Here is a 26,319-nt window from a genome sequence, read left to right as displayed (position 1 = left end):
TGGCGTATTTTCTCTCTGTCTAACTGTTTTAGTTAGAGTTTTATTGCTGTGAATAAACACCATGACTAAGGCAACTCTTATAAGAACAATATTTAATTGGAGCTGGCTTACAGGTCAGAGGTTCAGTTATGATGTTGCCAGGAGCATGGCAGCATCCAGGCAGGCATGGTGCAGGCAGAATGAGAGTTCTACAGCTTCATCTGAAGGCTACTAGCAGAACACTAACTTCCAGGCAGCTAGGATGAGGGTCTTAAAGCCCACACCCACAGTGACACATCTACTCCAACAAGGCCACACCTAATAGTGCCACTCCCTGGGCCGAACACATACCAACCATCAACCAACCCTGTCAGATCTTTGCTATTTTCAGACAGTCCATTGCCAATGGGTTGCTGTCAATAAAGGTCTCCAGAGAAGAGCTCCGCACTGGAGCCTTGGTTCTGCCTCAGTATACCTTTGCTCCTTCTTTACAGGATGGCAGAGGAACCATGAGTGACAGAACTGTGAAAGAGGGAGAACAACACCCTAGCTGACAATTGGAAGCACAGAGTTTGATGGGCAGGCATGGTAGACAGAATCTACTGTGAGAAAATGTGCAAGGAGCAGAGACTGAAGGAAAGGCCATCCAGAGACTGCGCCACCTGGGGATCCATCCCATATACAGTCATCAAACACAGACACTATTGTGGATGCCAAGAAGTGCATGCTGACAGGAGCCTGATATAGCTGTCTCCTGAGAGGCTCTGCCAGAGCCTGACATATACAGAGGCAGATGCTCACAGCCAACCATTGAACTGATCACAGGGTCCCTAATGGAGGAGTTAGAGAAAAGACCGAAGGAGCTGAAGGGGTTTGCAACCCCATAGGAAGAACAACAATATCAACCAACCAGAGCTCCCACGGTCTAAACCACCAACCAAGGAGTAAGTACACACTGAGAGACCTATGGCTCCAGCCATATATGTAGCCGAGGATGGACTTGTTGGGCATCAATGGGAGAAGAGGCCCTTGGTCCAGTGAAGATTTGATGCCTCAGTGTAAGGGAATGTGAGGGTGGGAAGGTGGGAGTTGGTAGGTGGGGGCACACCCTCATAGAAGCAGGAGGAGCAGGGATGGATAGGCATTTTGGGGGGGGGATCGGGAAAGGGGATAACATCTGAAATGTAAATAAGCAAAATATCCAATAATTTTTTTTTTTAAAAAGGGGCGAAGTTTTAGCTAAAGTTTCCTCCGCTTTCAACACATAAGACAGACACACAGCCAGGTAGTTCCTCGCTTATAAGGGGCTGTGATTTCAAATGCTGATTTGAGACAAAATAGAAAGTTCTCCATGAATTTTTAGGCCGTATTAACATAGTGTGTGTAATGTGGAGGTGGCAGTCCTCAGCTAGGCACCAATTGTCCCTAACTCATTGGATACCACCGCACTGGGTTTCTGTGATAAGGGAGAGGTCACTGGTTACACGTATCACTTCTTTGGTCTTATTTCTTTAATGCTTTCCTAGCAAACTTGAAAAATCACAAGTCATATTCTTTCCCAAGATCTAGAGGTTGTTTTTAATGTCTCTAATCCCCACATACCTGCTTTTCTGTTTCTTGTAAGTTTTCTCACTCCCATCTATCTCTGACCTTCAAGCAGGCTAAGTGTATCCTCATCTCTGCCACTTACCCTCTCCCCTGCCCAGAAACACACCAGACATCCCTTGGTTTGGTCCTGCAGATGCCTTACTTTCTTCAGATCTTGGCTTAATTCCATCTTCTTGGGAAAAGCCAGTCCTTGAGGAGGATTCAGCGATAGAGAATTTGCCTTGTTTGGGGCCTTTGGATTCAGTCTTCAGTGCTGGAAACCAAACCAAACCAAACCAATCCAATCCAATCCAATCCAATCCAATCCAATCCAATCCAATCCAATCCAATCCAATCCAATCTAAACCAAACCAAGCCAAGCCAAACCAAACCAAACCAAACCAAACCAAAACAGCCAAAAGCTATCACCAGCTTCCTTATCTTAAAAATGACTTGGCCACTCTCAATTCATGCTGTTTCATTTTACATCCAAATGCAAGGTCCTACCTGACACGGTTCCACACGTTTATGTACTTGATACTGTCTGGGTCTCGAATTGGAACTTACAATGCAGAAGGGTTGTGGTTCTTTTTGAGAATTTCTGTGTTTTTGTTTGTTTGTTTGTTTTGTTTTTCTCTCACTGTTCTGTGAGATGCTACCTACAGAAAGTGCCATTTAGGCAGACCATGGTGGTGCACACCATACCTTTAGTCCCATCACTCCGGAGGCAGAGGCAAGCCAGTCTCTGATTCCGAGGCCAGCCTGGCCTACAGAGTGAGTTCCAGGACAGTCAGGGCTACACAGAGAAACCCTATTTCGAATCCCCCTCCCCACATAGAATTATAGAAAAGGATCCTGAGTTCTGAAGTTCCCATGTAGCTCTAATCACCTGTCCTCATACACAGTTTCAATATGGTAGATGGATATTTATCACTGATCACCAACAATTAACTCCCTTGGACCCTTGCCACTTGTGGTAGCATTAGGTGCTAGATTTGATTGATGGTTTCTAATCCTTGTTTGGTGATTTAATCCAGGGACTTAGTCGCTTTTACTTTCTCTCAGTAACAGAAAGTGGGACCTCCCAGCTAGACTGCTTTCTGTTGTGCTAAGCACCATGGTCAAAAGCAACCTGGAGAGGAAAGGGTTAATTTACAGTCAACCATAAGGTGAAATCAGGGCAGGAACCCAGAGGCAGGAACTGAAGCAGAGGCAAGAAGCTGTTCCCTGGTTTGTGTTCAGGCTTTTTTTTTTTTTTTTTTTAATTCTTCCTAAGACCAATTGCCTAGGGATGTTACTGCCCACAGTGGGCTGAGCCCTCCCACATTAATCATTAATAAACAAACAAAATATACCCCCACAGATTCTCCTAGAGGCAATCTGAAGAAAGTTTTCTCATTTGAGGTCTCCTCTTCCCACATGACCCTAGCTTGTGTCAAGTTGACAAAAATCTTCTCTCAAAGACTGCTGGGGAGAGCTGCTATGTACAGGGAGCAACAGTGCAGCAGTACGCCTGGCTCTTGTCTTGTTGAAGCCATAGGTGATATAAGCCTATATATAAGGGTCATGAGAAGTAGGTAGGAGACAGTTTTGGGGGAAAAATATTCAATATGTGGTGAATTAAATGTTTTGTAGTCAGTCCTAAGCCCATCAATGAAGGGAACTGGGACATTTTTTTCTCAAAAGCAAAACTTACATAAACTATTATTTTAAAGAGTATTTGTGTCTGTGTGTGTGTAGGAAAAGAAGCCCACTGTCTTTGCCTCCTCATTCTTGACATTTTTATACAATAATTCAGAAGATAAGATATGGTTGGTTTTATGTAGTAGGAACGTGCTAGAAAATAAACCTCCCAGATTGGAAGGATTTCTTATATACTCTGTAACTTCCTCTTTTTCTCCCTTCCTTCTTCCTTCCCTTTTCCCTCCCTTCCTCCTTTTGTCCCTCCCTCCATCCCTCCTTCCCTCCTTTATTGTTCCAGTCATGTTTAACAGATAACAGCCTAGTGTCAGACACTAGACTGCCTTTCCTGGGCTCCTACATGGACATATGTCATTCATATATCATATTACAAGATACCTACATGGATGCCTTATTCCACATCACTGGGCCCTAGTGGTCACCACTGCTTTGTCCTAGCCCTTCCAGATGTCCAGTCTCACCTGGAACTCCATCCTGTGTGTGAAAGGAACCTCTGTGGACTTTAAGCAGAGGGCTGATTTTCAAAGATTAAACATAGAGGGATGAGATTATAAAAGAAAGTACAGGGATACATATGTCCCTCTTAACAGAGGAGTGGCCTTGAAGAAATCACTTAATTCTAAAAACTCTTAGTCTCTTGGTCTTTAACATTGAGGGGAGGGGGTGATAAGAGTCATGTATTTCATGACCATTACTTGAATTCATTGAAAAGATGCATAAGGAGGTGATTGTCATGCCAGGCATTGGGGAGTGTTTAACAATGAAATCATAGCTCCCTCCTTTGTGACACTTGATTCAGGAGTGCTCATGAGGGCCCTGATAAGGTGGCTGTGCTGCAGATATCCTTCCGGCTACATGGAACCAATCACTTTCTCCCCAGAGTCTCTAATCTTTGATTATTTAATTAGTTTTGGTCAGGGGAAGGTCTTCTCAAGGCATGGACTCCTGTTTCTCATTTAGCATTCAAAAATCCTTTCTGGGAGGATTTTCCCAGCTAGGCCTAAAGTAGGGACCCAGAGCCTTGAAGCACAAGGAGGAATCTGGAAGCTCTGAACCCAGTAATTCCATTGCCACAAATTCCAGCTGAAGCCCTGTTCTTGGCCTGGCCCCACCTGCCCAGCTATAATTAAGGTCGTGTCTACAGCTTCATAGATTAGAAGGAAGGGGGGGGGTGTCACCAAGTCATAATTTCCAGAGTCAAAGCTCTCCCCCCATCATGTTTTCCCCCTCTTTATTTTGGAATTGGCAGTAGATTTCCCTGAAAGTAGGCCATGGTGTCCTTTCCTACAGTTCATTACAAGTGGGCAGGGAGGCCCTGCCCGGGCTGCCAAGGCCTGAATGTTGGTGCCCTTAGGAGGTAGGAGGGAGTGTTTCCTGCGTGAATGCTTCTGGCCAGGAGGCAAGGGTTTGTCATGGAAGAGTTTTTGCTCCTTACTAAACAAGAGGGTCTAGTAAACAAAAAACCGTTTGAACACATTTGCACATCCTGTGCCACATTATTTTTTAATTGTGTGGTGCCTGTGCGCTCGTGCGTTCTTGGTGTAGGAAATTGTTACAGACGTCAACGTTGTTTTATTTTGGGGTCTTGGGGTTTGACGACTGCCTTGGAACTGCCAGTCTCAGCCTTTTTGTTACAGAGTTCATGGAGCGGGGCGAGGCTGACTTACTGTCATCTGCCCCTCTCCTTTTAACATATTCTTTTGAATAGCCAAGGGCCTGGCCCGGCAGTTGGGAACACAGGATTATGTCTTTGAGGACACCACAGTCAAGAGAAAGACTTTCCATGGAATTCCCAAATAGGTTAAGGAAAGCCATGGCCCTTCTACTCAATATGCTTTCCTGATGACCACTGGATAAAGACTCAGTTGAAACATAAACATGATGGAGGAATTTTGAGAGGAATTTGGGTAGCAAATACCCATCACTTGGATGGTGAAGGGCCCATTGATTGGACCAGCATAGAGATAACTTAGCAGCAGAGCCAGGAAGGTGGTCCAGGAAATGCTGCTGCTGCAGCTTTCGCCTCTTGATGCCTGGGACCTTGCCCTCTGTTCTCTCTACACCTACCCTTCTGCCCTGCAGGCTCTTCCTCTCTTACTGTTTACAGTTGTCAGCACAGCTTTGAGTTCTGAGAGCCTTGGCTGGCTAATAAGAACTATGCAAGTAGGATTTAATTTGATTTGATTTTCATTGGGAAATATAGTCTCCGATGTCGTTTTAAGTTCTATGTAAGCAGTTCTGTGAAAGGTCATAGTCTTGACCAAAATTAGCCCTCTAGTGGGCATTCTCCAGAAGAATATTCTGGAATATCATCTGATATAAGCCCAGTCAGCATGGCTGAATCAGGGCATTAACCAGAGCCACTGGTGCTTAGGGGCCCAAAACTTAGCCCATAAGGCAAGTTGGGAAGGAGCTGGGAGGGAACCCACATCAGGGCTGATCTAGCCTAGGCCCTGCTGGTGCTGCAGAGAATTGCCCTTAAATAAGTTTGCTTGGGATTTTGGGCCATGGGGTAGGCAGGCTGAATACTCTGCCTGCCAGGAAGGGGTTAGATTGGTCATGTACACTCTGTCAAGGCCTCATGGTAACCACATTTCTGTTTCCCTCAGGGTGTGTCCCAGCTCAAGCCTCTGCCCCTCTTGCCTGGCAGCTTGTTTTCTAGGCCCCAAGTGGGGCAAAATTGCTACAGGATTCTTCTCCAAGACTGGAGAGAACACACTGCTTCCTTTTTTCCAGCCTTTTGATGTGTGAGGGGCATCAACCGGTATCTAGGCCTTGAGCCACCAAGCAAACACTCACACGTTCACATGTCTACCTAGCCGGTAGGAAGACAGCAAAACTCCTTGGCAGCCAGGGAGCGTGTGTGAAGGAAGAGACTGCAGCAGAGAGAGCCAGGACAGATGTTAACTGACTGTGGTGTGCATGCTGGCACCCTGCTGTTACTCATTTGTATGGTGGAGTCTTCTGTTTTGATTTTTAAACAACAAATCGATTCTTTTGCCAACACTCTGGATCCAAGAAGGTAGATGAAGTTAAATAAAAAAACAACAACCAAACAACCAGACAAACAAGCCCCCCCCCCAAATAATAAAACTAGAGAAGCCTTGAGATACTTGCGTCCTAAGTCTCAGTGAATTTTTAATCTCTGTCTCTGTCTCTCTGTCTCTATCTCTCTAGCTCTCTCTGTCTGTGTCCATGTCTCTCTGTCTCTGTCGTCTCTCTCTCTCTCTTTCTCTCTCTCTCTCTCTCTGTATGCTCATGTGAGAGAAAAATGCATTCCATAGCACATGTGTGGAGGTCAGAAGACAATCTCAGATGTCAGCCTTCACTTCCCACCTTATTTGGGACAGGTATCTTATTGTTCTCTGCTTCGTACGCCAGGCCAGTTGGACTAAGAGCTTGCAGTAATTGTCCTATCTCCACCTTCCATCGCTTAGGAGGAGTTCACTAGGATTACAGACATGAGCAAAACTGCATCTGACTCATATGTGGGTTATGGGAATCAAGTCATCTGGCTTGTGTGGCAAGTACATTACCCACTCAGATATCTCTCTACCCCCCCCCTTTCAATTTTAGATGAGCATTGGAACCACACAGAAGATTTTAAAAATATTTTTTTTTCTCTATCCATTTAGGAGCATCATAGAATTAGGTAGGTTCTCTCCTATGACTTCAGCGGCCACAGGTTTTTGGCTCAATTAATGGAAACAGGTACAAGTTCTGTCTTGTGAAGTGGGCCTTAAATCCAATTTACCAGTTGTTGGTCACTCCTGCTGCTGTGATAGAAGTGGTTCTAAAGATTCCAGGCCTGATGGTGTTACCGTTGTCAGGGTCACAGCAGGGTAAGACCACTGACTATAAACGGTTCCTGGGTCCTCGCCGTTATGTTCTCAGAATAGGACATCTTCTGCATCCACTAGGGAAGCTCCTTTTGGCAGTAGGTACTGACTTATACAGAGTCAAAAGGGCCAATGAGCATAGAATAAGAGACTGGAGGTGCTCAGTTAGAAAGGGGACACCTATGGCTTCCCCTTATGGTCCTTCCCCTTATGGCTCAGGGGTCATCGAGATGAAGTTGTGGGAAGATGGGGGTTGATGAGCACCGTTGAATGGTGTTTTCCAGGCACAGCAGGGCAGTTGCACAAATGAACTCATAGCAGCTGTGACTCTAAGCTCAAGACCCATACAATATCAAACCACCCCAAACAGTCGCACAGAAAAGGAAAGGGCTCAGAGTCGCACCCCTAGCTGAAGTGCCACCGCTAATTGATGATGGACTGCAATTAAACTGGTTTTCCTCTGTAACACAAATGACTCCCAAATTAGGGTTAACACTAGGGAGACTCCTGGGATGGATCACGTTTTTAGTATAGTGGTCCTCAAACTTTAGTTGCCATCTGTTTCCCAGAGAGCCTATTAAAGTTCAGATTCATACTCTTAGGTTTGTTGATATGGAAAGAATTGGCAGAACGCGAGACAATTTTAACAACTTTCTAGTCAAGGCTAATGATATGGGTCCAAGCACTGTTTGTTATAGGTTCATGATGGTTTATGTATTTCAGAAGTGTTGATTGGCTGAATTCTCTTTAGTTGGTCAGTACAGAGAGAAGTATAGATATTTACAGGGTTCTGGCGCTGCCCCTAACCCCTCTGCCTTTCTGCTGGGGCCGAGGCATATAGTTGGATGAACATGCAGTGTGGCTCTCTCTCTGCACGTCCTGTGCATTCCAATGTGAGCTCAGATTCCATTACAATGATTGAGGTCAGGGTGTGATCACAAGCAGCCAACAGCAGTGCTTTGTGGGAGGTGTTGCTGTTTGGGTTAGGTCTTGAGAAACCAACATGGGGGTGTTGACAAGCAACTGCTCAGACATGTCTATCCATATTTTCTGTCGCTCTGCACAGTAAAGATGGGGTGCAGCCTGGCCAGGTGGAGGTAATGAATAGATGCAGGTCAAGCCAAGACCAGCTTTTTTTTTTTTTTTCTTTTTTTTTTTTTTTTTGGTATGAGGATCAAGCCAAACTGTAGAAGAATTGTTCACATTTTGGATGCTAAGTAGCTTTCCCATTGCCAACAAGACTTGTGTTGTTGTTGTTTCTTCTCTCCTCTCTGTTCCCCATTCCTGATTATTCTCTTTACTCAACCTGTAGTTCTGTGGCCAATTCTAGTCTGGCCAGAATAGGAGTTAGGGTGTTGGCATGTGGTGGTTGAGCCTTGAACACACACACTGGAGTTTGGAATGGCTCAAGGCACCCAGTGAAGAGACCTTCTATTACCCTGTACCAACAGTGAGTTCATAAAAGGGCGGCAGCTGGTGGGCTGGCCTGGAGTTGCCAACAGACGCTTTGTACTTTAATAACGTATGAGCATATCCAGAAGACTCCTAGTGGTACTGAGCTCTACTTTGAAACTATCTTTAGGAGACACATATGTGACTTTTTATACCACTGAACCGCTCTCTCTATCATGTGTTCTCTCTCTCTCTCTCTGTGTGTGTGTTTTAGAAGAAATGTAGTAGATGAATTGTATTATTTGCTTACACTTACCTCACAGTGTGTGTCTAGTCTTTAGAACCAAGTTAAGTTGTGGCTGATACTTAAAGTAAATGACATCGTTGTTGTTGTTGTTGTTAACTAAGATTTAGGGATTATTTGTTACAAATCAGGACCTACCTACAAGTAGCCGGCAAACACAGAAGCAGAGCCAAACCATTGTCTTGATCTATTCCAGATCTCCCAAGGAGCAGAAGCTTCGTATCATTGTTTTAAAAAACATTTATCAGAAATCACTCTGTATAAATGTGACCTAAGCAGAAGACGAGAAAAACAGAAGAGGAAGTTTAGAATACGTGTTAGATGTAGCAGCAGCAGCAGCAGCAGCAGACATTTTTAGAAGTAAAACATAAAAGATTGATAAGTTGAGCAAATGAAATGAGAGCTTTTATGTAACCTGGGACAAAAAAACCAAAGTAGACAAAGTAGGTTCAGGACACTGAAGCATTTCATATATAGTAAAATCAGAATACATAATGAACTGCTTCATATCAGTATGACAAACAATGTGTTCTAGTTTCATTTCTGTTGCTGTGATTGAAAAACAAATACACTGACAAAAAGCAACATAGAGGAGGAACAAGTATATTTTTCTTGCAGTTTCAGGTTACAGTGCATCATCACGGTGGGGAAGCCAAGAGAAGAACTCCAGTACTTCGTCACAGCATGTCCATGGTCAGGAGGAGAGAGAAATGAAGGCATGCAGGCATACTTGCTTGCTTGCTCTTTCTCTTCTCTTATTCAGAGGAATAAGCACCATTCCCTGAGGAAGCCTAGGGAGAGGTGCTTCCCACAGTGGGCTGGGTCTTTCTACATCCATGAACTAGAAAGACACTCTTCTGAATATATGCCCAGAGGCCAACCTGATCTAGATCATCCCTCATGAGGACTGTCTTCACAAGTGATTCCCGTTTGTGTCATAATGACGGTTGAAACTAATCAGCACACAAAGCAACAAGAAAATGAACAAGGGCGTTGTGAGAGATTTATGGACGAGGTAATGAGAATGGCTAAAATCTATGTATAATATCTCTAGTACGAGAAACGGAGAAAGCAGATATATGGAGATGACTGCAACAGCCAAGAGCATTTCAGTGATCGGTGTTCTAGTGGGATGGAGGATCTCGGAGAACTGCTCACCAAGCACAGAGGAGCCAAGGAAGCCTTCACAGAAGAAAGACAGTATAATCCCAGGAAGAGAAGGTCTGGACAAGAACACAGGGACTTGAGAGGCAACAGGTTGGATTAGGGAAAATGGCATGAAATTGAAAAATGTGCAAAAGAGATGAATTTTACCAAAAGAGAAGATTGTGACCAGGGAGGAAACTTCTCATGTATAGGAAGAAGATCAGGACGAGTACCATAGAAATGAGAATCGAATTGCTTCATTGACCCACTCCAGAATGGGTGTGAGTATCTCAAAACTGTGCGCAGGGCTTCAAATTGCTGTCCTCTAGGCTCAGTAAAAGCCAGCCATTAACCCACATCAGCTGTGGTAATCTGCCCTAGGACCACACAAGGTTGACCTTAGAGGCAATCAGTTAAGGAAGGGAGAAGAGGCTACAGATCCTGTCCTTCTCCTCTGAACTATTGACTACTGATAGATTCTGGGGCTGGGGAATCACTGTCCTCGGTTGTGCTCCTGCCCCTGAGCCTACTAGGCCTCACCAGGTATCTTCGCATCCATTATTACACCGATGCTCTGGCTAAACACAGTCACAAAACAAAACATAAAGTGTTGGGTGTTTGATGAGAGAAGAGGGTCTGAGAATGGGATGGAGTGTGGTCAGAATGTGCTGTGAACATATACTAATTAGAAATAACAAATGTAATTATAAATAAAATTTAAGAGACCGTAGACAGACTTTGAGATGAAGAAGTGGTAGAAAAGTTCCATTTTTGCAATTCTGTAACCAAAACAATAAAAACAGTTTCAGACCACAAAACAAGGTGACAACTACATTTTAGGGATATAGTATGTTTTTCAAAGCAGATCCAAAGGCTTTTTCATAGTTTAGTAAATTTATCCTTATCTTTTAATTATAAATTCAAACACACTTGTTTTAAAAAAATCAAGGGAAGGCACAGCATAAAGCAAGTTGTAGGACACTGTGGTATTACTACTAAGAAATAGCACTGTGGACATTTGTAATATTGTATGCATTAATTTATATATGCCTCTATTTGCTTTCTGTACAAGTAGAGTTCATATGATATATATATATACAAGTATATATACACATGTATGTTTACATGTGTACAGAGTATATATGTACATACATATAATTGTATGTTTAATATGAGCTTGTGTTCATGCATCTGCATACTTGTATGAACCATTTCTTCTTGTACTGTGTTCTTAGATTTGTACAGAAATAAAAGACCCAGGGTATATCAGAAAACATAGGTACTTGAAGTTTTAACACTTTCAGATTGTGTGTGTGCGTGTGTGTGTATGTGTGTGTTGCATGTGCACATGTGTGCATGCCTGAGTATGGAGTTCAGAAGCCAACTTGAGTATTGTTGGCTCCTCAGGTGCTCTTCATCTTGTGGTTTGAGGCAGGGTGTTGTGGGTTGGAACTCTCCATACCTAAGGACTACAGGTTTCTACCTCCCCAGTGCTGGGATTACAGTGCAGGCTAGCACACCCAGTTTTTTAATATGGGTTTGTGGGATAAGAACCCAGGTCCTGGTGCTGGCAAGGCAAGCACTTTACCAAGTGAGCTATCTTCTCAGTCACATTGTTAGTTATGTTTGAAAGCGCTGTGTTTTTTTTTTTTTTTTTTTTTGGTCATGATAGCATTAACATGCTGAGTTTGCAGTTTGCTTTCTTACTCAAATCATTATTATTTTTAACAACAAAAAAATGTAAGCTATCGTTCTCTGCTCTGTCCTCTTTTATTTTTTTCCATGAAAGTTCGTACATTTTATTGCGCAGATTCAGGATACAGTTCCACGCGGCCATTTTATGGGTCTACATCTGAGACCTAACCCTCTGGTTTTCCTCGGCTGCGGTTAGAGGGAGGCCTTAACAGACTTTTCCTTTTTGGAATGTTTTGAGGTTTTCTTCAAGGCCTACTTATATAATCATATTTTTGTAAATGTTCTCAGGGCCTGGAAAAGAAAGTACTTTGTTTCTGTCTTTAAGTACAGCATCGTCATTAACACTTGGCCTTGCTGGGCTTTTCTGATATATACAAACGTAAGAGTTATAAGTGAATCTGTGAGCTCACATGTACAATGGCCAGAGATGCTGCCCGTCTTTCCATACAGCATTCAGCCACTCCTGCTTCCACCTCCATGAATTCTAGCGTCCAGCCTCTGCCCTTTTACTACTGCCTTAGCCTTTCTTGTTTGTGATTTCTAAGTTCCTGATTTGTATTTTCCTATTGCACAAATTGGCAATAAATCCTGAATTTTAAAGGAAAAGAGCATCTCTTTCCATTTATGTGTAGTCATTTATTATTATTATTTTGGGCAGAAAATGGCATTTCATTCTATTTTTTCTTTTGTCTTTCATACATTTAATTTGTTTGAGAAACTATTCTCTTTGTATAAGATTGGAATATTGGCCTGTATTTTTTTGTTGTTGTTGTTCAGAAGGTCTTTAATATTTTGCTTTCTACAATTAAACCTGCAGTCCATACAGAATTTGCACATGTGCGCACATGCACATATGGGTATGAGTGTGTGTGTGTGTCGGTGTGTGTGTGTGTGTGTGTCGGTGTGTGTGTGTGTGTCGGTGTGTGTGTGACATGAGATAGGGATTTTACTTATTCCTTTAGTTTTACAGTTTGGTGGCCATTTGCGACATTACTAAATTTAATCTACTCTTCTCTAGTTTTGTTTTATAAAAGCCACCCCAAATAAGTAGACATGTCCTAGAGAAGCCTGCCTGTGGGTGACTTTGTCCTGTAGGTCACTTTATCTTTGTGGGTGTCAGTTTTAGCTCCTTAGGCTCCATCACCCTTCTGGTTGGGTGCTGGGGCACTGTGGCCATTCATATTCTTTAACATTGTCTTGTTTAATATCAGCACTTTCCTCTTCCTTATGAATTTTAACATCAGCTCATCAGCTGCTGTGGAAAGCCTCTTATGATTTTATTAGAAACATTTATTCATATATGAATCTTGAAGTTATTGCCTTTTTTAAACCAGAGAGGCTCTGTATTTGGAATTTATCTTAAGTCTTTAAGTATAATGTAAAAAATAAAATAAAATAAATTTCTTCTTGAATTTTCTTTTTTAGAGATTTAAGTAAATCGCAAATATCTTATAATTTATGGTACTTTTAAGAATGAATTTTTAATTTTATTAGGGTTTTAAATTTAATCCCAGCACTCGGGAGACAGAGGTAGGCAGATTTCTGAGTTCGAGGCCAGCCTGGTCTACAGAGTGAGTTCCAGGACAGCCAGGGCTACACAGAGAAACCCTGTCTCGAAAAACAAAACAAAACAAAACAAAACAAAACAAAACAAAACAAAACAAAACAAAAACATAGGAATGATTCTGATGCTAACCTATACCTTACATCCAGCAATGGCACTAAACAGTTTTATCCATGGTAATAATTTTGTATGTCACCTTACATCTTGTTGTCTGATATAACCAACATACCGTTTCTTTCTTTCTAATCCTGTGCATCTTTTACCTGCTTGTGGTCCGTGGGATCTTCTGTACTCTGTTGAGCAGGGGTGATGTCACCAGAGCTCCTTTTTTTGCTGTTGAGAGAGAGAGAGAGAGAGAGAGAGAGAGAGAGAGCAGCACCCTCACCATTCCATATCACGAGGCAGCTAGCTCCCCCAGGTTGCTAAGACCATTGCTTGATGCCCTTTTTATTAAACAAAGAAAGGTTATGGAATTTCATCAAAAGCTTTTTTGGACATCTATTGTGATATGCATATGATTTTATCCTTTAATATGTTAATGAGAAGTATTGAATTAATAGATCTCTGCAATGTTTCATCATGCTGACATTTTGGGTATAAATGCAACTGATTGGTTTTTTGGGAGCACTGTTTGTGCTCTCTCTGTCTCTGTCTCTGTCTCTGTCTCTGTCTCTGTCGTCTCTGTCTCTTCTCTCTCTCTCTCTCTCTCTCTCTCTCTCTCTCTCTCTCACACACACACACACATACACACACTCAGGCTCATGCACACATTGTTGAATTCAATTTGCAAATATTTCCCCTCTTGTATTTTGAAAAGTAGAAGTGAATCTGGAGGGAGGAAATCACGCCAGGTATAGAGAGACTGAGCCACAGGAGCCCCAGCAAGCTCTTATGTGCAGTCGTGAATGGCTGAACTTACAGAAGCAGAGAGCAGAATAGTGATTGCCAAAGGCTACGGATAGGGAGTTGGGGGATGTTAAATTTAAACACAAAGTTTTAATTATTAATGGATAATTAATTAGGATGAATACATTCCGGAGTTTGTTTTTACAGTATGGCGACTACAGTTAATAACACATCATGTATACCTGAATGTTAATAAGAGTAAAATATTTTATTATAATACTTTTATTATTTTTGAGAATTTAATGTGTTCATATTATGTATTTGGATCATATTCACATCCATTCTTTCTCTTACTCCTCCCAGATTTACTCACCTTTGCTTCATGTCCTTGTTGAATCTAATAAGTGCTGCCTATACACACATGTGTGGGGCCATCTCCTGGAGCATGGTCAACCTACCAGGGATCACATCACACCCCTAAAGAAAATTGGCTCTTCCTCCCTTAGCATCCACAAACTGCTAAAAGGTCCTCTTCTAGGAGCAGGAACCCATGTGACTCGCCCTCCCCATGTTGGAGTGTTGAGTAGCTTGCTTTTGTGTAGGTATTCACAGTTCTTGTAAGTTTGTGTGTGTGACAGCCATCTCATATCTAAAAGACGTCGCTTTACCCAGTTCTCCCAGACCCTTGAATCTTCTCCCTTCTTCCACAAGGTTCCCTGAACCTTGGGGAAGAGTGTGTGAGACAGATGTCCCATTTATATATTCTACATTTTTTTCATAGATACATACACAAAGTCATGGAGATCAAGCAGCCCTGACTTAATGGCAAGCGCCACATTGCACATAGAATTTTTATTTTTCTCAATTATAACTTAATAGGATTGTGGGAAATTCTACAAGTGAGCCTGGGAGTTAGTATTTTCCAAGTTCTCTCTCTCTCTCTCTTTTTATTATATTGTAAAAATATTCCAAGTTTCCTTAATCACTTATATATTTTTAAGCCACCTTTTTCGAGTAATAAGATAGCTTTGCTATTTGTTGCTTTTTTGGCTGAGCACAGTTATCCCCCATCCCGTTTTTAAAATTATCTTGTGATTTTTGGTTCTGGACTCATCTTCAGACACAATTGATTGTTCTGTGACAACCCACTGGGTCTGTGTAGTGGGACCTTCCAGTCTGATTCTTCATCATGGTGTTTCGTGTTTTGAAGGTGACTTTTAGAAACATAGTGGGTTTTGGGGGGAGGGGGCGGTTGACTTTGTATGCATTGGGGATCCTACCTCTGCTGTAAACAGACCTGGCGCTGTGTGTTCCACCCCATGCACAGTGAAGCCCGAGAACTTCCTGGGTCATGGCAGTGCCTACTTCTACATGTCTCTCTCTCTCTCAGGATCTTGCCATGTGTTTTCCTATAACCTCAGGGATTTTAGGGATTAAAAAAACCACCCTATCTCTGGGTTTCTTTCAGCTGTGGTGAGACAGAGTATCTCTTCAGAGCTCAAGGTTTGAAATCTCTTTGTTTTGTTTTTAAATTTTATAATCACATTGTTTATCTTTGCATTTTGTCCCTGATCTCAAATTACTTCCGTGTCTCACTGAAGTCACTTTACAAATACGGTATTCTTTTGGCTCTTGTAAACAGAGTGACACGGTTTCTTTTTCTTGTGTGTGTGGGGTGTCTTTATTAAATTCTTCTAATATCTATCACTTTTAAAAGATTTAAAGTCTTTTTTACATGTTTTACTTTTAAAACATGTTTTATAAAATTATTCAGAATAGTGCTTCCCAACATACTGCTTCTAGAATCATCTTGATAGTTTCACATAACTGCTGATTTCTTGGGTTTCACTCACTGAACCTAAGACATTAGATGCAGGATATTAGAATCCGTGGTTTGTATACGGTGGGGGCATTGCTGCTCAATGACGAGATCAGTCTTATCAGTTCCTAGTTAGGATTTGATGTAGTGTTTCTCATACACATTCCCATGTATTTCCATAGGATTTTTAAGCTTAAGTTAGAAGTACCTAGGTTCCTGACTCTGTTGCCAAGAGAGTTCATTAGGAGCTGGACGTAGAAACAAAAGACGAACTGGTGGCAGAGCAAAGGTCTGTGCCTTCATCATACAGTGCTTTCTCCATGACCTTAGGGATATCCAGAAATAAGCTAGATCAGCATCCAGCTCTCTGGGCTTACACAACTGCAGGAGGATGGATGAACCCGTGTGCGGAGGTGGGAACATAGAGTTGCTGCCCCCTAGTGGTAAGTTGGATTCGACCCTTGGCTCTTGTCCTTTGTACCCCTAGTTTGGTGTATACTTCTGCTCCGCTTTAGAGGAAGTTGGCCCCATGATCCTTTGTATCCTTTCCATCTAGAATATTCCTGGGAAGGTTCAGACTTTTGTCCTGTTGATGGTTTGGGGATTTTCTCCATAGAGTTCTGAGAAAGTAGAAGCGTTGATTGCTGTCTTCACGTATGTCGATGGGTTTCCGGGTCTATTTTCTTTGTTGTTTTCTACCATGATAAACAATACAAATTTCTAATATAAAGTGATCTCACAGTGGAGTGTGGGATCATTAGGAAAATTTTTCATACTGCCCATAGTTTCTGGTCTCTCAAATTTTGGTAAAACTGAAGTATCTATTCTTTCATATTTCTGCAGAGCAGAATTTGATGCGCATAGCCATTTAGGAAAAATTTAAAGTGCATCAAAGTACATTCAGTTAGGAGATTTGTAGTTATTTTCTAGGTAAAACGGTAAATAATATTTATAATAAATCTAAGATCAAATAAAAAATGTCTATGCTGTTTCATGTCTGTAGAAACGGAGGCTAATAGACTTTCAAGAAATTCTACCCATACAGGGGTCAAAACCAAAAATTACAGCTATTTTAAATTTCTCCAAATTTTCTATAGTTTTATTTCTTTTCTCATGCATCAACATTTCTGGGCCTCTTCACTGCAGTTAAAAAAAAATGATTTGGCCTTTCAGCTCAAATCACAAACCCCCAAATCGCACTTCCTCAAGGCTGCAATCTGAGCGCGTGCAAATGAGGCCACGTTCCAGCCAGAGAGAACGTGGTCTTTGGTTTTTTTGTTGTTGGTTTTTTCCTCTCATTTCCTTTGACAGCATCCCAAGTACCACCGCGCGGCAGGAGGGGAGATGTCAAGTGGAGGTGAACTCCCTCTCAAGTCTGCTCTCTGATGTGGAGGGGGGTAGGGCACTTGGAAAGGAGAATTGATACCTCAGCCATTTCTAAAAGTGGAAAATGATAACAACCTCAGGAGGGCCAGCCGTACAAAACAGCCACGCCGGTGACTCTCGTGCCCAACCCGCATCAGCCCAGGTGGTACTGTGGCCTGGCTGGAAAACAGGGCCATTCCACAGAAACCGGGCTTGTGTCCGAGCCCATGCCCAGTGTTTACTTAGGTAGAGACTGGCCTTCAGAAAACCTGCAAAGTGGGCAGGCAGAAAGGCAGTCTTCAGAGCCACCCTGGCCAAGCTCTATCCTGTGTGGGCCTAGAGCTTCTCCTTTCTCTTTTCAGGGACTTGGGTTCATTTGCTTGACAGTGGTGACCACCAAAGCCTCCCTAGGAGCCCTCTTCTTGTTTTACCCCAGGATGCTTACAGGAGTTGCAGTTCGGGATGGCCATATCCCCCTTAGAAAGGAGGAGAATTAGGCTTGACCAGGTAAGGCCGAAAGCATGAAGCTTGTACACCCCCAGAGGCCAGATTAACAGCATCTGATGCTAAATACCATAGCCTAGAGCAAAGCTACAAACTCTGGGGTTGTTCTTTCTCTCCAACTCAGGTACTGTTAAGCCAAATGGTCTCTCTTTCTTCTTCCATCCATTCTTTTGTTTGTTTGTTTATTTTGTTTTTGTTTTTGTTTTTTCGAGACAGGGTTTCTCTTCTTTCATCCCCTCTGCAAATATTTACAGGGCACTTGTTGGGGGTGGGAGCTTTCCTCCAGTGCACAAATCTAACGACAGATACTTCTGATTCATGGAAGTTACTTGGGCAGAGAAGATAGCCAACAAGCACAGCAAACACGGAATGTGAGAGTTTTAGCTGGGGGTGGGGGACAGGTACTGGAAAGTTGTCAGATATGGTGGTTTCAATATGTTTGGCCAATAGGAAGTGGCACTATTAGGAGGTGTGGCCTTGTTGGAGGAAGTGCATCACTATGGGGGTGGACTTTGAAGCTCTGTCCAGTGTGGAGGAGTCAGTTTTCTCCTGTTTGCCTCTGGAACAAGACGTAGAGCTCTCAGTTCCTCCAGTACCATGCCTGCCTAGATAGTGTCATGCTCCTGCCAGGATGATAATGGGCTGAACCCCTGAACCTGTAAGCCAGCCCCAATTAAATGTTGTCCTTTATAAGAGTTGCCTTGGTCATGGAGTCTCTTCACAGCAATGGAAACCCTAACTAAGACATCAGATAAGAATATCTGTAGGCTGTTGTAAGAAAAGATACACAGAAAGACATTGTTGCATGGGCAGAGAGTTGTCCAATGGCATGTGTGTTAATGCAAATAAAACCCCCTTTCTGGAAGTTTTGCTTCTAAAGTTAGTCTACACTGATCTTACATTATATATGTTATTTCTACAGTCCTGGATATCAAAATCAAGGCTTTGTGCATGCTTCACAAGTGTTCTTCCACAGGCAACACCTTCAGCCTTAAAATTTAGCATCTCATCCTTCGGCTTTGTGATCTTGGCTTGGGTACCAAGTTCTCAAATGAAATGCAAGATCTAGCTTTCCTCCGCTAAGGCATGCTGTTAACTTCTTGACCACCATATACATTTCTATTGCAATCGAATCCTTGGCTATTAGGGCTATGTGGAATATTAAGTGGAGTGGGGTTATGATGGAGAATGATGTCTCATGATTGAGAACCAGGAGTTGTCCTTTAAAGGCAAGCCAACAGCAGAGTTGTGTGTGAGTATCTTTCTCAGGCTGACTTCTTGGGAGTCAGGTTGAAACACACTCCTTATTATGGACATCTATGGCCTATGTATTAACAAAAGAGGGAGACACATTGCTATTTTTTGACAAATGGAAGAGTTTATTTATTTTTTAATTCTTTGTTTTTATTTTATGTGCATTGGTGGTTTGACTACATGTATGTCTGCATGAAGCTGTCAGATCTTGGAGTTGTAGACATTTGTGAGCTACCACGTGGGTGCTGAGAATTGAACCTGGGTCCTCTGGAAGAGCAGCCAGTGCTCCCAACAGGTGAGACATCTTTCAAGCTTATTTTTTAAGAATTACTTTAACTGTGTGTTTGTGTGTGTGGCCATGTGTAGTGTGTACATGTGAGTGCAGGTGCCTGCTGAGGCCAGAGGATGGTTTCAGATATTTTGGTTCTGGATTTGCAGGTTGGTCTTGAGCCACTCAGTATGGGTGCTGGGAACTGAACTCTTTTTTTTTTTTTAAGATTTATTTATTATATGTAAGTACACTGTAGCTGTCTTCAGACACTCCAGAAGAGAGAGTCAGATCTTGTTACAGATGGTTGTGAACCACCATGTGGTTGCTGGGATTTGAACTCCGGACCTTCGGAAGAGCAGTTGGGTGCTCTTACCCACTGAGCCATCTCACCAGCCCGGGAACTGAACTCACTCTTGCTTCAAAGGAACAGCCTGTGCTTTTAAGTGCTAGCCAACCTCCCTAACTCCAGCACATAGTCACTTTTAATTGCCTACATTTAATATGTGATGCCAAGCAGAACGAGCAAGTCCATATTAACTGAGGATATATTCCTACAAAAAGGCCTTTGGCCTGGGGGTGGGGGTGGGGTCAAGGAATAAGCACAGTGAATGACATGAGGCGAATTTTCCCCATCACTTCTTCCCACCCTTGCTAGGCTGTTTCTTCATTCAGCAAATATTAGCCACATGTCCTCTGTGTTCTAGGCATCACCTCAGCTTAGACACAGGAGATAGAGAATTCAGCATGCCATACATGAGAGGTGGGCAGTAAGGTTGGAACGGTGCATTCTCGTCTCATTGCATGTGGGTGGAGAGATGTCCAGGCATTAGGCCATCCTGCACCCCAAGAGTCACACTCAAGGTACTGTGTGATGCCTGGACAATGCAGAGGAAGGAAGAGCAAACTCACTGCCAGCCCTTAGGCCACTGCTGTATGGTATAAGTTCAAAGTGTTTTCTAAAAATTTTTTTATCTCTAAAAAGAATATTCCAAAGAGTAAGAATAATTTGTCATACATGGAAGCCTTGGGAAATGAAAGTCTAGAGTTCAGCTGGGCCCACATCTTTACATGTCATCCCTGTGGGTCTGCTTTACATGGCTGTAGGAGACTGAAGGAGGAGACTGAAGGTGGACATCTGAGGTGACCTACAAGGCCCTGTACAAAAAACCTTGCCAACTCTGGGTGAGTACAATCTTGGAGAGCCTCCTGTCAAAAGGGGCCGTTGATGTGAGTTCTGCAGCGTGAGGGTGAACCTGTCAGGGAGGAAATATGGAGGCCAAGACAGAATAGCAGAAGCAGCAAACTCAAAGGTGTAGGTGGGAGGTGGGAAAGGGGGTTGGGGATTTCAGTGTGTCTGGAGCACTTTGGGAGTGGTCGGGGTGAGCTATTAGTTATCAGTTGGAATTAAGTGTGAAAGACTCTAATTGCCTTTTATGTGAGAATGAGAAATCTCTGAAGGTTGTCAAGCTGAGAAGTCAGTTGTCCAGTTTCTAGTTTTAAGGGTATTGTTCTGGAAGTCTCCATATATGGAGGAAATCACAGAGGAGGTGAGAACAGCACAGAGTGGATTTGACAGTGAAAACACATGAAGTACTTTCCCCGAGGGAACTGAGGAGGGACGTTCAGCTCACATGTGAGGAAGAGGAACTCATGAGAATCTGCCTTGACTGACTGGTGGCGTGAGACCAGGGTGTGGAGCAGGAGGGTCATTGGGGAAAGAGTGACTCAGAGACAGATGGAAGCTGGGACAGCTACAGTGAACGAGACAAGAGTGGGCATGACTCAGGGCCTTGGGGTGACACTAGGGACACTGTACTCAGTGTGTGCAGGCTGGGGGTGGATAGCTAAGAAATGAATGCTCAAACAGACAATGGGGCGCTGGGGAGCCAGAGGGGGAGGCCGGGTGGGGCAGGATGGTAATGATGCCAACAGTAGCAGTGATAAGAACAATAATAACAGTGGAAGTTGGAGGCACTTCCTCTGGAGTTGGCAAGATGAGGGAGGGGCTGGTGTCCCTCTCACTTTCCTAATGTGGGGCCCTTGTACTGAGAAGCAAGCTTTGTTTGCTAGAAGCAGAGGTCAGCCGCTACCAGAAGGGACAGGAAGGTGGAGGCTGAGGTGGGATAATTTCCAAAGACAGAAACCAAGGTAAATATAGGATATGGAATCTTTTATGCTGTTTGAACTGAAACAAAAAGATGCAATAAAGACTTCGCTTGAGTCTCAGGAGTCTCTTCAGCTGACAGGAACCATGGACTGACCTCCTCAACCCTGGTTTCTCCTCTAAGCCTCCGTCTGAGGGAGAATCGGCATTTGAAGGTCTTCGCTTGGGCTGTCAGAGCATTGTGTAGATGGAGAAATTGATATGAGAAAATCAAAGGTACTTGCCCAAGTCACAGAGTGGGTCAATGGGAAGGCACACTCAGGCTGGAACACTGGAACTCTGTAGACTCAGCCCTGTCATTGGAAGAGCTTTAAGTGTTGGCAAACATCTAGGGGACATATCTGTTGACCTGGGACCAGGATACACTTTCTCTGTTTTTGTGGTGCTCTGGCTCATGCATTGTACCAACGAATAGATGCCCTATTATTCTATTTTGTCCTTTCAAGGTATCTGCCACAATTGCATTTACTTATTATTTTGCTTGTTTTCTCCAGTAGGATGTGTTTCATGTGCTCAAGGACAGTACCTGTGTTGTTCTCCTCACATCCTGATACCAAATGAAAGGCACCGCAGCTGTGAGGAGATCTCTTGTCAAATGAGTGGCTTTTTGGCTATAAGAAAGGAGGCCTAATCAGAAGACTGAGAGTCCTCTGGAAAGCAAAGCAGGTAGTGTCTTTTTATCCATTAGACTGAAAGGTAATGGGCGGGTGGCACAGCATATGGAGTTGTGAAGGAGAAGAACAAGAAGGAGGAGAAGGAGAAGGAGAAAGCAACAAAGAGGAGGAGGAGGAAGCGGAGGAGGAGGAAAGGGAAGAAGAGGAGGACACACACTTCTATTTCTTCTTTATTTTAAATGTTTTTTTGTTTCTCTCTGTATATATGTATGGTCTATGTGAGTGCATATGTTTATATGTGTGTGCATTCATGTGAAAGTATGTATGTGTATATGATGTATGTATGCATGTGGTATATGTATGTAATATATATGTGTGTGCTCCTATGTTTAAGTGTGCATACTGGACACATACTTGTAGAGGTCAAAGGTCAATGCTAGGCTCTCCATCAGTTTCTTCCTACCTTATTTTTTGAGACAAGTTCATTCTTTCACCAATTCATCAAGACTGTGTAGCAAGCAAGCTCCAGGAATTTCCATGACTTATCTTTCCCATTTCTGGATTATAGTCATGTACCACCACACTTGGTTTTTATATGGGTACTGTTTATCAGATCTGACATCCTCATGCTTGTGTGACAGGTTTTTTTTTTTCAGCATAGAAGAGTAAAACTATATATGAGATGATGCAGTACAAAGGATATGTGTTGTAGAAATTTTTAATCTCAATCTGGAGTTTCTACCCAATCTTGATCATTCAGTTTCCAGATAAGAGACACACAACTTTTATTATTTACAATAATCCTTAAATAGCAAAGAGCTGGACAGATACCTACCCTCTATGCTATTAGAATCTACTTTCCTATAGAGAAACTCAAGTCATAACTTACTATGTCTCATCTGGACTGCTCTTAACTCCAATTGGTCAGCCCTCACGATCATGGCAACTTTTTCCTCCTCTTCCTTATCTTCTTCTTCTTCTTCTTCTTCTTCTTCTTCTTCTTCTTCTTCTTCTTCTTCTTCTTCTTCTTCTTCTTCTCTCTCTCTCTCTCTCTCTCTCTCTCTCTCTCTCTCTCTCTCTCTCTCTCTCATGGTTCTCCTCTGATTTCCCTAGGCCTGGAAACCCTAAACTCCACCTGACTCTTCTACCAAGCTATTGGCTGAGGCATCTTTATTTATCAATCAGAAATAATGTGGGGCCAAGATTACACAGCATCACTTGGATCTACGTGCAGACTCTCTTGTCCCTGGGCAACCAGGTCTTGGGGGCCTGCACTTATCATTAAAATACACAGCAAAAGACCAATTCTCGACAGACATGGGTCCCCATATAGCATGGTTGAGGAACAGAGTGATGGGGGCATCACTGGATGTGTATCCTTGGCAACACCTGGCACCAGACTTGTCTCATTTGTCCCCTTCAATGCTCCAAAGTAAGGGTGTCCTCTTGATTTCTACTCTACTGTAGACAATGAAATAGAGGCTAGAGGAGGGACAAGAACAGCATCACAGTGTGCTGTCAGTGGACAGAGAATCGATCTCAGAAGTGTTATGCGAGAAGACTGCTTGCACTCCTACTCCTTCTTCTGTGCCTACTAGGGGTGTGTTTTTATGGAAATCACATTTCTGTGCCTTAGTTTCATCATCCAAAAAAATGCAGGGCAATATTAGTGTCTACTTTGCAAGGTTGAAATAGATACTGCTACTCAGTTGAAGAACTCAAGATAGCACTCAGCATGACTATATAGTATTTTACCATCATCATCACCATTTACTAGTCTCAGTACTTTTTATACATACTTTTGTACTTAATGATGATTAATCCTACATTAATGTTAATTTAGCTAGACTAGGCAAAGGGATACCCAGAAAGTCTGTAAAACGTTATTTATGAGTGTGCCTGTTAAATAGATTAGCACTTCACTTGCAAGTGTGAGTAAAATTCATTGTCACCAACAGAGAAGGCAGCATCTCTTTGCTGAGAATAGAACAGGAATAGAACATGAAGACAGAGGAAGGGCAAGCTTGCTCTCTGTCCTTTCCTGCTCTCAGAGCTTGGTGCTCCTCATTCTTGAACTTCTGAACTTGGACGTGGACATCATTTGCTCCCCTCGTTCCCTGACTATTGCGTGACAGCAGACTATGTGACTTCTCCAATCCTTTGGTATCTGAGCATGTCCTGTGGATTCCGTTTTTTGTTTTTGTTTTTTGTTTTTTCCCTTGCCTAGAACGCCCTTTCTGGACTGAGTCGTGCAAAGACTCTAAGTGACTAGGAGAGGATGGAAGGTGTGCCGGGAAGATCTGAATTAAAGCACGTAGAAGCAGCAGTTCTCAACCTTCCCACTGCTGCAACCCTTTACTAGAGTTCTTCATGCTGTGGTGGCCCCCAAGTGCAAAACTATTTTCATTGCTACTTCATAACTGTTATTTTGCTACTTTTATAAATCATAATGTAAATATCCATGCTTTCTGATGATCCTAGGAGGACTCCTGTGAAAGTCTCCTTTGATCCCCCAAAGGGGGTCTCGACCCACAGGTTGAGAACCACTGCCTTACAGTAACAAGAATCACATCTTATCTTGTTCTGGTGGCAATGATCTCTTTCCTGTGCTGCAGCTTTCAAAGGCTAAGAGGTTCTATTTCAGGTTTCCTGAGTTTCTACACAGCACTCATGACCTTTCCTTCCTTTTAGAGTTTCCTTATGGTGGAAAGAGAGAGTAATGAGAGGAGGGCTTTGTTAGGAAATGAACACATCAAAGTGACACTGTTTGGGTCCTCAAGATAGCACATTAGTAAGGCTTTGGGGGATGACACAAAGACTAGACATGAATGGGCAGACTGGAGCCAGGTGCTAATCTCAAGTATGAGAATCTCAGGCTGATCTTTTTTGCAGCATCTGAGATCTTTGAAGGGTTGGGGGATTAAAGAAGACACAGGGGCTATGTGGGAGAGGGCACTTGTCGATTTGAATCTGAAAGAGGTCTTTGAAAACAGTGCTTTATACCATCTGTTGGCTTTGTGGTTGTTCATGACCAGATTAACAGTGCTGTTTATCACTGTGTTAGTTGGCTAGACATTTAGACTTTATATTGGAATGTGCCTCCAGGATTCCACAGTGGATGGTTCTTGGAGCTTGGGGCACATCCTCTGATTTTGTCTGAGATAGGAGGATTATAGTAAGAGCGTGTACTTTATCATGCCCATTTCTTTCTGGAGTCCCCCATAACTTCATTAAAATGTGGCTGTAGTAGTGGTTCTCACTAGCTTGTAAATACCATGATTACCATAATCCAAAGGCTGAGGACTCAGGGCTCCTATTTTTTGTTGCCATCCACAATTTTTCCTTAGTGATGATGGGTCCAGGACCTGGAAACCAGTGGTCTACATTTGTTTCAAAATTCCCTCTCTTATCATATGACCCAAGCTCTAGATTCTTAACTTAATCATACCTGTAAAATGCCACTTACAGATAAGGTCACATGCTGAGGTACTAAGAATTAGTATGTGGGCATATTTTCAAAGGACATTCTCAACCCAATATAAGGGTTCAGCAGAGATTTCACCCTGGTACGTTGAGAGGAAGCACACATTCCTGTCTGCTTGACCCTCTACACTTTGGAAGTTCAGAGGATAGTGTTCCATCTCCAAAGAAAGACTCAGATTTGAAAATTCCCAAGCTAGTGATATCTGCCTTTGGAAGAATCTAACTTTGTGACCTTCTGATAATTTTCCTCTGCAGACCCTTGAGGGACATCAATAGTGAGACCCTTTTGGTGTCTGAGAGAGAAGATTTATGGGGATAGGACGTACAATTTCTGAAACACTTGGAATGACAGTAAGAGCTTTCTGTGGTAAGTAAGCCCACGGGAGACCTTTGCCTGTGCCCAAGGGACAAAAACAAGGTCTTTCTGAAGTGGACTCAGGCATGAAACTCTTTGAAGCTCTAGGAAAGCATCATAGTTACCTGGCCTAGTGACTCTTTGACTATAGCGATGGAGGAATCACTTGAAATGCTTGTTCAACAGACCTCTAGACTTGGTCTGCAGACAGATGCCAGCTTGGCAGTTCTGGTGGCACCTGAGGTTTTGTTTGTCTTAGCACCTTACAAGTGACTCTGTGTCTGTTCTTTGGGGGACCCTAGTAGAATATAAACAGCTATGGGGGCCATGTATGTATGGGTCATAGTCAATGGTAGACTAAAAAACTATTTCAAAGAAATTCTCATTTGGGATTCCACTTCTCAAAGAATAATTAAAACAAAAATAGAATCCTTTGT

Source organism: Mus caroli, unplaced genomic scaffold (assembly GCF_978045245.1).
Source record: "Mus caroli unplaced genomic scaffold, Mus_caroli_1 scaffold_2, whole genome shotgun sequence".
Lineage (NCBI taxonomy): Eukaryota > Metazoa > Chordata > Mammalia > Rodentia > Muridae > Mus > Mus caroli.
The sequence above is the reverse complement of the archived record's forward strand: the minus strand, read 5'-3'. Positions refer to the sequence as shown.